The sequence below is a fragment of the Solanum pennellii genome, chromosome 5 (assembly GCF_001406875.1).
Source record: "Solanum pennellii chromosome 5, SPENNV200".
NCBI lineage: Eukaryota > Viridiplantae > Streptophyta > Magnoliopsida > Solanales > Solanaceae > Solanum > Solanum pennellii.
The window spans coordinates 13,714,631-13,728,224 of record NC_028641.1 but is presented as its reverse complement, the minus strand read 5'-3'; positions in this window follow the sequence as shown (position 1 = coordinate 13,728,224).

Sequence of the window (13,594 nt, the reverse complement as noted above, 5' to 3'; positions counted from 1 at the left end):
TATATATATAAATATAGATTAAATCATTGAACCATGTGATTATTAGACCATTTGCTCTGATACCACTTGTTTGGTTATGAAGGGATGATTATGACGTCAAGTGGAAGCTTACAATTGCAAATCTTATGGTTGATAAACCAGATAACAAAAACTTATACTAAAAATCAAAATATCATTATATCAAAACTAATATAAAAAAAACATTGAAACTGTAGAGAGAATAAATCTCCCCATAAACAAAAGTTTTTAAACGACTATATTGTGGATGTTATTGTTATGTTATGTTACAAGAAACAAAACTGTATTTATAGAGTCCTAAAAGCTTTTCTTACAAGAAAAGGACTAGCTACTCTAAAACATTTTCCTTAAAGGAAAGAACAAGCCAAATATGAAATAATATTATATTTTCCTTCAGGAAAATTAATAACATTTATAGTAATATTTTGTCTTTTTCATTAGAAAATATAAAAATTCAAATAAGTAAAGAAAATTTGAGCAAAATCCTAACAAAATAGAGGACTTTAATAAAATATTAGTAATCAATTAGTTCTTTAAGAGTTTGTTCTTCATTTCAGAAAAAATATTAAACTTCTTCTAAATTATTCCTAATAAATGATTTTTCTTAGTTCCTGATTTTGTGTGTACATACTCATACAATTAATTTTGCTAATCCATAAAAAAATAGTTTTCTATCATTAATCCGAAACCTTAAAAATTAGTAAGTAAGAACCTACTTCATAACTTATAAAATTGAACTAACTTTATAAATCTATAACTTAAAATTAGTCATTATAAAATAATATAACTAAATAACTTAAAGAATGTTTGTGAAGTCTGAATTATAGATCAGAATAAACTCTCGCTCTTGTTAGTTCAACAAATCAGATCAGCCAACTCAATTAGAATTGTATCATGGTATTTATTTATAAAATATGTGCATATTGCAAAAGTTTACTGACCTGTTTAACTCTATTTTTAAAGATATTTTTTTTCATTTTATCTATAAATAGATGTTTGATCATAAAGAATCAAATGGGAACACAATTTATATCTTATTTTCTATTTATTTATTTCACATTTGAAGTTATATTCAAGTATTCAAATATGCACATTACTTCAAATATTCTTAAATAAAAAATATAACCAAAATACAACTTTAGCAACTGCTTTGGATGGATAATACAACCTTATCACTCTCCTTCCTACTTTTCATTTTTTTTTAAAAAAAAATATGCTCATTCCTAAATCTCATCAGACATTTTTTTACTTAACTTTAGATACTCAGAAAACCTAAGTGATAGGTGTTTTTCCTCGTGTTGCCAAATCAATTTACCTATATGGGGTGTCTCCATATGTGGTGTGATAAGATAAGGACCACTAAAGACTCATTTTGTTCTTCTTCCAGCAAGAACTCTAACTCTTCATTCTATTCCCTACAACCTTTGTAGAACATCTATTTCCCAATTTCATAAATATTTCATAAGCTCTATTTTTATAGGATATAGCGGCGAGGTCAAACATCTCTCAGAGGGACTATTTTTCTGAGTAATTGTTTTCCCAAAGGATTGGTGATATTACCTTAATTGTAGATTCAATAGCACAGTTATGAACCCAAACAGAGAAAACGTCTACTCATACTGCCAAACTCACTTTCTAAGTAGAAAAAAAATACTTACCCCAGAGTTTGTTTTTTTTCATGTATGTCTCAACCCAACTTACCAAGTCATGATGGCACCTACAATAACCCATTAGATGTCACGACCCGACATTCTGAGTCATTATGATTCCTATTAAAACCATCCAGTAGGTTAGCTGACTTGTCACGCTCAGAGCTACCCCCGAGACGCGAACGCGGAACTTAGAACCACAAGTGATCCCAAGCTAACCCTGATGGCATGATCATGAGCATACTAAAGATAATAAACTGATGCGGAAGCTAAATCATAACTAATATGAAAAGATGGGGAATACCCTTATGCTAAAACTGATATATATGAAAACTGATGAGTTCAATACAATGAAAATATTAACTCAATACTAAGTTAAATCTAACTATGTCTGAAATAAGCCTCTAATCTTGACTAGAAATACTGGGACAAGCCCCAACTAAATCTAGCAAAAACTAAAACTAAATGAATAATGACTGAAATGACACTTATTTCTATTGTCCTCGGAGAATGAGGACTCACCACTGAATCTGCTGAACTAGAGATCGGAAATCGATCTATGCGTGATCTGGATGCTGAGAACCTGAACCTACATGACGAGAAAATGTAGCGCAGGTATGCGTCAGTACTTGAAAGGTACTGAGCATGTAGAATAGAGTAAAGCTAAAATAAAACATAATTGAACAAGCATAAAAGCAAGTATAATAATCTGACATGATAAACTGAATTCTGAGCTAACTGGATGGAACGACCAATTTGTAACATGCTGAAACTGGATACTGAGTATATTGATAAATGGTCAATGCAAGAGAGTCTGACTGAACTGTGGGAGCTACTAATAACCGATAATAAAACTACATGATCTAAATATGGAGTCCTATGTATACGCCCCATCGAGAGGACCCAATATACCCCGCCACAGGTATAAAGGCATGCTGGTGTGATCACTACACTGATTTCCCACAGAGGGAACTTACAACCTACTTGGCTAGTAGTTCTGGGACTAATTGGGTACGCCCCTGAACCCTAGTACAACTCGGTATTATGCTACTCCCATGGATTTATATAGTTAACTGATTATGTTTGAATTTTCTATAAATATTGGATAGCTCAAAACTGAACATGCAAACTGAGAATGCAACATTTAATCTGTTAATGATGCATTAAAAACTGAGACATGTATAACTAAATAGTTGAAATATCTGACAAAGCATGTGTAATTCAAAAACTAAAGAAATACAAAGCTAGGGTTCTGAAATTCATGCAATAATCTGATTTGGAATATATAACTAATAAATTCATAAAGTTCTATCAAATATCTAGAAACCCTAGGTTTAATCATTATAAGAGAATCAAGAACTGACTGAAAACTAGGGACCCAATGGGTGAAAGGAACCCATTAGTGAAATCCCACATACCTGGTCATTTTTCCATGGAAAAATACTTAAGTTTTGAGGCTGGAACTGCTGGAGCTTGTTCCGTTCTTGAACTAGAGTTCTTGAGCTTTTTCTCCTCTCTTGCTTCTAATTTTTTAGGTTTTGATTTAATTATTTAACTTGGATATGTTTTAATTATGTTTCTAGGCTTAAACTGACTAAAATATGATGATTTAGGGTCAAAACGACGTAACTTATGGTTTAAACGGAGTGAGAAAGATCAAAAAGACCCCTAGGAAAGTTACTGTCGGACTAAACGACGGCCAGGACTAACGGTCCGTCGTCTGACCGACGCCCCATCTTTGGGTCCGTCGACTGGGCCTGTTCGACAGGCCTTTACTAAAATGGGCATAACGTTTTACTCGAAGGTCCGATTTTAGCAAGGTCGGTGGGTATGGAATGATAAGTCAATTATCTATATGTGCGTAGGTCATGGTGCACCTAAATTATTTTGTGCTAAGAGTTATGACCATTTGAAGTGGACCCAACTGCATTTCCCCTTAACTGTCTATAAATTTTCCACCTATGGACCGTAGGTCCACCTACGGACCGTGCTGGTCATCCCTAGCTCTTGTCAGAGAGTGGGTGAAGGGAGTAGTGATCGACAGTCACAGACTACGGACTGTCGTATGACCTACGGACCGTAAGTCCGTCCGTCGTCCAAGACTTAACCAATTTTTTTGGGCTAAAATTTTTGGGAGTTTCTGATCCCATTGACGGTTGTGCAGGACGGACCGTGGGTCAGGCTATGGTCCGTCGATGCCACCGTTGGTTGCATATGCAGATTTTTTTCTGTAAAGCTGGTTTTTTGGTCTGTTTTGGATATGATGTGTTACATTATCTTCCCCTTGGGAACATTCGTCCTCAAATAAAGACTAAACTAGCTAAAATAGAGGGAGAGAGCTGCAAACCCTACTACTAACCATTGAAAACTGAGTTACTGACTAAATTGAGTTCCGATAACATGTAAATATGCTAAAAATGCAAGTACAAACTGAGGGAACATTATCCTAAGACTGAATTCACGAATGAATGAGTGGAAAATTGAAGAGGAACTACTAGCTCAAGCTGGAGCGGAATCGGAAGGAAAGAGGTGAGGATACTTGGCTTTCATGGCTGCTTCTACTTCCCAGGTAGCTCCCTCTACGGACTGACTCCTCCACAAAACCTTGACTGAAGCGACTTCTTTGTTTCTCAACCTTCTGACGTGACGGTCAAGAATCTCGACTGGTACATCCTCATAAGAAAGACTATCTTTCACCGCCACACTCTCTAATGGAACTACAGAGTTTGGATCACCCACATACTTCTTCAAGAGTGAGATGTGGAAGACCGGATGCACTGCTGCTAATTTTGCTGGCAACTCTGACTCATATTCAACCTTGCCAACCCTTTTCAAGATCTTGCAAGGGACTACATCACTGAGCTTCCCTTTCTTTCCAAATCTCATCACCCCTTTCATAGGTGATACCTTCAAAAAAAACCAATCATCAACTTAGAACTCTAGTTCCCTTCTCCTTACAACTGCATAAGATTTCTGACGACTTTGGGTTGTCTTAAGACTATCTCTAATGAGTTGCACTTTCTCCATAGCATAAAGGACTGAATCGGGCTCTATCAAAGCTGCTTCACTTACTTCAAACCAACCAACAGGAGATCGACATCTATGCCCATATAAAGCCTCATAAGGGGCCATCTAAATGTTGGAATGGTAGCTATTATTGTAGGCAAACTCAATAAGAGGAAGGTGATCATCCCAACTACCTTTGAAATAGATCACACAAGCTCTCAACATATCCTCTAAGGTCTGAATGGTACACTTTGCCTACCCATCCGTCTGTGGATGAAATGTTAAGGTTAACTTGAGTACCAAGACCTTTCTAAAATGAGAGGTAAACTGAGGACCTCTATCTGATATGATAGACAAAGGAACCTCATGCAACCTCACAATTTCATTTATGTAAAGCTTGGCATAGTCCTCTTCCGAATATGTAGTCTTGACTGCCAAAAAGCGAGAAGACTTAGTCATCCTATCAACTATCACCCAAATTGAGTCATAATGTCTGCGAGTACGAGGTAATCATGTGATGAAGTCTCCCACTTCCAAGTAGGAATATCGATCTCTTGAGTCAAACCTCCTGGTTTCTGATGTTCTACCTTGACTTGCTGGCAATTGGGGCACTTACTCACAAAATCTGCTATATCCTTCTTCATGTCATTCCACCAATAGACTTCTCGCAGATCCCGGTACATCTTAGTGGCACCTGGATGAAAATAATACCTAGAGTTATGGGCTTCTGCAAGAATATGTTGTCTCAACTCGCCCACGTCAGGAACACACAATCTACCTTGGTAGCGAAGTACACCATCTCCCCCTTGGGAGAAAACCTCCACTCTCTGATTATGGATTGCACCCTTAAGTTCAAGCAAGATTGGGTCATTGTCTTGGTTTTCCTTAACCTCCACTACCAAAGACGATTCTGCCCAATTCTGAACTGTTACACGCTGTCTGATATGATCATAAGGCGAACTCCCAAGCGAGCAAGCCTATGAACATCCTTCACTAGCTCCTTCCTTTCTTCCTCAACATGGGCTACACTACCCACAGATAATATACTAGGAGCATCTGCTACTACATTCGCCTTACCAGGATGGTAATGCACAATCATATCATAATCCTTAAGGAACTCAAGCCATCTCCTTTGGCGAAGATTCAACTCCTTCTGGGTGAACACATACTGAAGGCTCTTATTCTACATGAACACCATACAAGTAGTGTCTCCAGATCTTGAGTGAAAACACCACTACTACAAGCTCGAGGTCATGAGTGGATAGTTCTTCTCATGAACCTTAAGTTGTCTAAAGGCATAAGCTATCACCTACCTCGCTGCATCAACACACAACCAAGGCCAACTCTGGATGCATCACAATAGATCACATAACCATCTGAACCCTCTGGTAGAGTCAAGACAGGAGTTGTAGTCAGTCGTGTTTTCAATTCTGCGAAGCTTTTCTCACAATCATTTGACTATTGGAACTTGACCATCTTATGAGTCAAACTAGTCAATGGTGAGACTATGGATAAAAATCCTTCCACAAACCTTCTGTAATAACCTGCTAAACCTAAGAAACTTCTGATATCTGTAGCAGAGATAGGTCTGGGCCATTGTTTGACTGCTTCTATATTCTGTGAATCCACTCGAATCCCTTTGCTAGATACAATGTGACCAAGGAAAGCAACGAAATGCAACCTAAAATTCATATTTGCTGAACTTAGTGAATAACTGGAGATCCTTGAGAGTCTGTAAAACAATTCTCAAATGACTTGCATGTTCTTCCTCACTCCTAGAGTAAATGAGGATATCATCAATAAAGACGATAATGAACAAGTCCAAGTACTATTTGAAAACTCTGTTCATCAAATCCATGAAAGTTGCAGGAGCATTGGTTAGTCCAAACGACATAACTACAAATTCATAATCATCATACCTATTTCTGAAGGTTGTTTTTGAAATGTCACTATCGTTGACTCTGAGCTGATGATAACCCGATCTGAGGTCTATCTTTGAGAAATGGCTAGCACCCTGAAGTTGGTCAAACAAGTCATCAATCCTGGAGATGGGATACTTATTCTTGATTGTGACCTTGGTCAACTATCTATAGTCAATGCACAATCTGAGAGAACCATCTTTCTTCCTCACGAACAACACTGGTGCACCCCATGGTGAAATACTAGGTTTGATGAAGCCTTTATCAAGAAGGTCTTTCAACTGCTCTTTCGATTCCTTAAGCTCTGTTGGAGCCATTCTGTAACGAGGAATAGAAATAGGCTGGGTATCTGGAAGGAGATCAATTCCAAAGTTGATTTCCCTTTCAGGAGGAACTCCGAGAAGATCTTCTGGAAACACTTCTGAAAATTCATAGACTACTGGAACTGATTCAAGAGTTGGGGTATCAAGGCTAGAATCCTTAACCCAAACTAGATGATAGAGATAACCCTTAGATATCATCTTTCTGGCCTTAAGGTAAGAAATAAATCGACCCATAGGCGCTAAGCTACTATCCTTCCATTCTAAGATTGGTTCATCTGGAAACTGAAAAAGGAACAATCCTAGTTCTACAATCGACTGAGTCGTAACATGAGTGTAACAAATCCATGCCTAAAATGACATCAAAGTGTACCATTTCTAACTCTACTAGATCTGTTGAGGTGACTTTCTAAGAGATTGTGACACGGCAATTTCTATATACCCGTCTAGCTATAACTGGGTCACCGACTGGAGTAGAGAATAAGAAAGATTCTTAGAGAGTTTCTGGACCAACACTGAATTGGAGTGCTATACAGAGTTACAAAAGACAAAGTCATGTCTGTTGTCTTTCCACTGAGTGGACCATATGTGAGTCACATCCTTGAGTTTGTAGGATGCCAATCTCATCTATCACTACTAGTTACTGACATCACAACAAATATTTTTTTGACCTCATCAATGAACTTCTGTGGGTCCTAACTTGTGATCCTAAGAACTTAGGCGGCTTCATCCTAACAAAATCACAAACTCTGGATGCCACTAATTGGTCATTTCTATTAGTAGGAACTAGAACCTGCTGATTGTTCTAGTTGGTCATACTCTGAGACAAAAGCTGAATTGGCGTTCTGAAACTCTGCATTTGAACTTCCTTATCTAGTACTAGAGAAACTGCGTAAGCATTGCGTGCATTCCCATTACATGCCTAAGCTCTACGAGAAGGCATGATCTTAAGCGCACAACGTCAAGTTAGAATGGAATTTGATCATACCTTACGCGTGATAAGAGAAACAAGAAATTGAAGTTTTTCCTAAAACACTTCATAGTTTCCCTCTCATTATATGTGGTGCACTTCACACCCATGAAAATAACTCTACTTAGTGTGGCTTTTTCAGACATCCTAGGACTCTTGAACCTAGTGCTCTGATACCAAGTTTTGTCACGCCCCGAGCTACCCCCGAGACGTGGACACGGAACTTAGAACCACAAGTGATCCTAAGCTAACTCTGCTGGCATGACCATGAGCATACTAAAGATAATAAACTGATATGGAAGCTAAATCATAACTTATAATGAAACGATGGGGAATACCCATATGCTAAAACTAGTATATATGAAAACTGATGAGTTTAATACAATGAAAATATTAAATCAATACTAAGTTGAATCTAACTATGTCAAAATCTCTAATCTTGACTAGAAATACTGGGACAAGCCCCAGCTAAAACTAGCAAAAACTGAAACTAAATGCCTAATCATTGAAATGACACTCATGACTGTTGTCCTCGGAGAATGAGGACTCACCACTGAATCTGCAGAACTGGAGATTGAAAATCGATCTATGCGTGATCTGGATGCTGAGAACCTGAACCTACATCATGAGAAGATGTAGTGCATGTATGCGTCAGTACTTGAAAGGTACTAAGCATGTAGGATAAAGTAAAACTGAAATAAAACATAACTGAACAAGCATAACAACAAGTATAATAACCAGACATGATAAACTGAATTCTGAGCTAACTGGATGGAATGACCAATTTATAACATGTTGAAACTGGGTACTGAGTATATTGATAAATGGTTAATGCAAGAGAGTCTGACTGAACTGTGGGAGCTACTAATAACCGATAATAAAACCACATGATCTAAATGTGGAGTCCGATGTATACGTCCCATCGAGAAGGACTCGAAATACCCTGCCAAAGGTATAAATGCATGCCGGCATGATAACTAAACTGATAGACCACATAGGGGACTTACAACCTACTTGGCTAGTAGTTCTGGGATTAATTGGGTACGCTGAACCCTAATCCAACTCGGTATTATGCTACTCCCATGGACTTATATAGTTAACTGATTATGTTTGAATTTTCTGTAAATATTGGATAGCTCAAAACTGAACATGCAAACTGAGAATGCAACATTTAATCTGATAATGATGCATTAAAAATTGAGGCATTTATAACTGAATAGCTAAAATATCAGCCAAGCATGTGTAATTCAAGAACTAAAGAAATACAAAGCTAGGGTTCTGAAATTCATGCAATAATTTGAGTAATAACATAATAATCTGATTTGGAATATATAACTAATAAATTCATGATAAGAGAATTAAGAACTGACTGAAAACTAGGGATCCAATGGGTGAAAGGAATCCACTAGTGAAATTCCACATGCCTGGTGATGAAATCCACGGAAAAATACTAAAGTTCGGGGCTGGAACTGCTGGAGCTTGTTGCATTCTTGAACTAGGGTTCTTTATTTTTTTTTCCTCTCTTGCTTCTAATTTCTAGATTTTGATTTAATGATTTGACTTGGATATGCTTTAATTATGTTTTTAGACTTAAACTGACTAAAATTTGATGACTTAGAGTCAAAACAACGTAACTTAGGGTTTAAACGGAGTGTGAAAGTCAAAAAGACCACTGGGAAAGTTTCTGTCGGACCAAATGACGGCCAGGACTGACGGTCCATCGTCTGACCGATGCCCCGTCGTTGGGTCCGTCGATTGGGCCTGTTCGATAGGCCTTTACTAAAATGGGCATAACTTTTTACTCGGAGGTCCGATTGTAGCAAGGTTGGTGGCTATGGAAATCTAATTCAATTATCTATCTTTGGGTAGGTCATGGGACACCTAATTCATTTTGAGATAAGAGTTATGACCATTTGAAGTTTACCCAACTGTATTTTCCATTAACTTTCTGTAAATTTTTCACCTACAGACCGTGCTGGTCATCCGTAGATCTTGTCAGAGAGTGGGTGAAGAGAGTAGTGATCGACGGTCATGGACTACGGACCGTCGTCTGACCTATGGACCGTAAGTCCGTACGTCGTTCAAGACCTAACCAATTTTTCTGGGCTGAAATTTTTGGGAGTTTCTGATCCCATCGAAGGTTGTGCAGGACGGACCGTGGGTCAGGCTACGGTCCGTCGATGCCACCGTTGGTTGCACCTGCAGATTTATTTTCTTTAAAGCTTGTTTTTGGTCTGTTTTGACTACGGGGTGTTACATGAGTCATGTTCAGAATGGCAAGTAGTGGGTACAAGTTAGAACTAAATAGAAAATAATTCTAAGAATAAGTAAAGATAAACACGGAAAGCAAACAAAAAAATATATACAATGGAAACCTTCAAAAACCTGGAAGTCATGAGTACAGAGTTATTTGACGAGATAAATAAAAGTCCGCAAATTGGACTAGAACGAGTCATCTCGAAGGCAAAAGACAAGCTAACATAAGTACAGAAGGAGACAAGTTGATCCAGAATGCCAAATGATCGCCCTCATCTCCGATATCCACAAGCTACAAAGGACAACATGAACAATTGCCACCGGTTGCTGGAACTAGGACCTGCATCACGAAAAGATGAAAAGTATAACATAAATATCAAAACAAAGGTACTCAGTAGGTATTATAGACCGACAGAGCAAGAAAGATAAAGAAAATATGATAAGATAGAATCTAGACACAAGTAGATGCCAAAGGGGATTTGAAAAGAAGGCACACGAGCATATCAAAAGTGAATCTAAGTACAATTAAACTAAACCTAGTTGGACCCCGTAAGCCAAGAAGATACAATCATGCGTAAGTTTGAAGAAAGTATAAATTATATGAATCACATAGTGTAAGATCTAAACTACATCCTATACCTACTAATTTTTAATTTACAAAAACCCCTTAGAAAAAGAGGCAGCCGGATGCATACCTATCGTCCGGATACATTATATGTGATACATTGTAAACAACTTTTTGTTGAGCTTAAAAAGGAATAAATCAGGTAAAATTCATTTTTACTTATTTTAATTTCCTTGATTAATGCGCTAAATATATATTTACTTATTTAAATCTCCTTGATTAACGCCTAACTGATTCTTATCAGTCCATATCCCAATGGGTAACAAATTCACAAATATCAAATTTCTAATTACATCTTCTTCATTTAACAACCATTAATATCAAAAAAGTGTTAATCTTAAAAAATTCGATGAAGTTGCAGATACAAAAAGATGAATATATCGATTTTGTTGACATATTCAAAAAAATGGGTGAACGAGGTGAGTTATGAAGGTTATAAAATTTATAAAATCTCTAATTTCTTCTCTTTGTGCTTGGTATATTTGTATTTTGTCCATTCGAAATTGATAAGATTCAAAATAAATATTTTCATCTTATTAAGTAATTCGGGAGTCTGGAAAACTGAGATTAGATATGAACGATATCAAAGTGAAAGTGAAGCAAATGCATAAGGATAAAACAATTTTATTGAGTGTAATGGCAAAATACAAAATAAAGCGTAATTTCAATTTTCAAAGTAAAAGATCTGACAAAAAAAGGTTTATGATTTTGTAGTATTGTGTTGTGTATCAAATCATATGCTACATTATGTGTTGTAGGTTTATACATTATATATGTTGTATCTTGTATATGTTTTACATATATTTGTGTTTGTATTTGAATTGCAATGTGTGTTTAGTACAATTTATCAGTGCATTTGTTGTAAGTTTGAAAATATATAGTGATTTGTTTGTGATAAATTATTTTGTATATGAATAAATTGGTAAAGCTATATTATTTGTTGCAAGTTGATACATTAGATATCTTTTTATTAGATACATTATATAATCATAAGCTTTTTTTGTACGTGTTGAATTTTGTGATATGAATTTCTTGATGTGTTTTCAATGATGTATCGGATACATTTGATGTAAGTTGTAAATGTATTGTTCTATAGGGGGGTGTCGTAATACTTTAATTTTATGAATTGTGTCAATTTCTCTATTTACAAGGCACAATTTTTAAAGTGTGTATAATATAGATGAGTATGTATCTTGTTGTTTTGTTGTGCTTTCTTGTATAATATTTATGTGATACACGAGTTAGTAGTCGTTTTGTAAGATATATGATATAACAGAAATTATGTATTGATCAATTCACGAGTCTATTTTGAAAGAAATTGTGTTGCCACCGAGATACAAAAGGATGCATGGACGATCAAAAGAAGAAGAATGCAGATGAAAAGCTAACAACAAACACAAACTGTTGTTGACGTTGTGGGCAAGAAGGTCATAACAGACGGACTTGTACTTATTTCCTATAGAAGTAGAGAAAATGCGCATGTTAGAATTGTAACGCTTAAAGCGTAGGTTAGACCACCTCCTTTTGCCATTTTTTCTGTGCTTTAGTTTTGGAGCTTCAATGAAGAAGATATAGGCAAATGGGTTTCATGTGACAAGGTGGTAGAATTACCATTTTGGTCATTTGTCCAAAGCTGTATATATTGAACCATAAATAAAGTTAGATTTGATAAAGAACTATTCGATATAGTCGAGAATCTATCAAAAATAAGTTGAAACAAGATGATTGACATAAACTTTTTAATAGATTTTTTTAGAATACATTGATGTTTCACTTTATAATTTCGATTCAATAATTTTCCACTATAACAAGTATAGACACTTCAATGTATTGTGTTTTTATGTATTTCCAATACAATATGTTGAAATGTTGCTATTATGAAATATAAATATGTTTAGATTTGTGTTCAGTTATGATGATGATGATTTAATAACATTTTCAAATTATTAACATTTGTAAATATGATAGAATGTACATGTAATAAATAATTTTGTTAAATTTTGATAAATAATGTATCTGATACATCATGTGAGAAAATAGTGTAACTTAGCTTTTTCAGTACTGTATCGCCATAATAATGCTTCATATCTTGTGTGAAGATAATCAGCTCGGAAATTATTTGAAGTGATGCTGTTTTCGTTACTAAGGAACTCAACAAAAGCAACTACAAAAAATGAATCATCATGAGAAACATGTCAAGTTAATTATATGATACATAATTATAACTACAAAGTATCTTAATGTTTAGTTGATACATAATGATAAAAAAGAATAACTAATTTTCAATACAAATTGATAAATTTCACAGATTTTATATTTGATACTAAATGTCCACTAGTTAAACATGATATACAAATTGTTCAACATATAAATATACAAATATTGAATTACAGTAGTAACTTGCAATGTATCTTACGTGTGTATTTGATACATTTTAATGAATTTTGTGTATCTGATACACACTCTAATAGTGCATGTTTTGTATGATACAACAATTAATATTATTTTTGTATCAATAACTTCACATAATTACAACAACTCCACATATATACAAAAATGTCCATTATTATTGAACATTATTTTTGTATCAATAAGTTCAGAAAATTACAATAACTCCTCAAAATATGAATATATTAGTATAACTGACGTAAATCTCATAGTGTAAGACCATAAATTACATCTTATCAATTAAGTTGATATACAATGTTTTATCTATAGAATAATAAAATTTATGTATTAAGTGTATTTATTGAGTAATGTGTACATCACTTAATCTTCTAATTTAAATAAGTGTGAATCAAAATTAAACACTACAAATACATAACAACAAT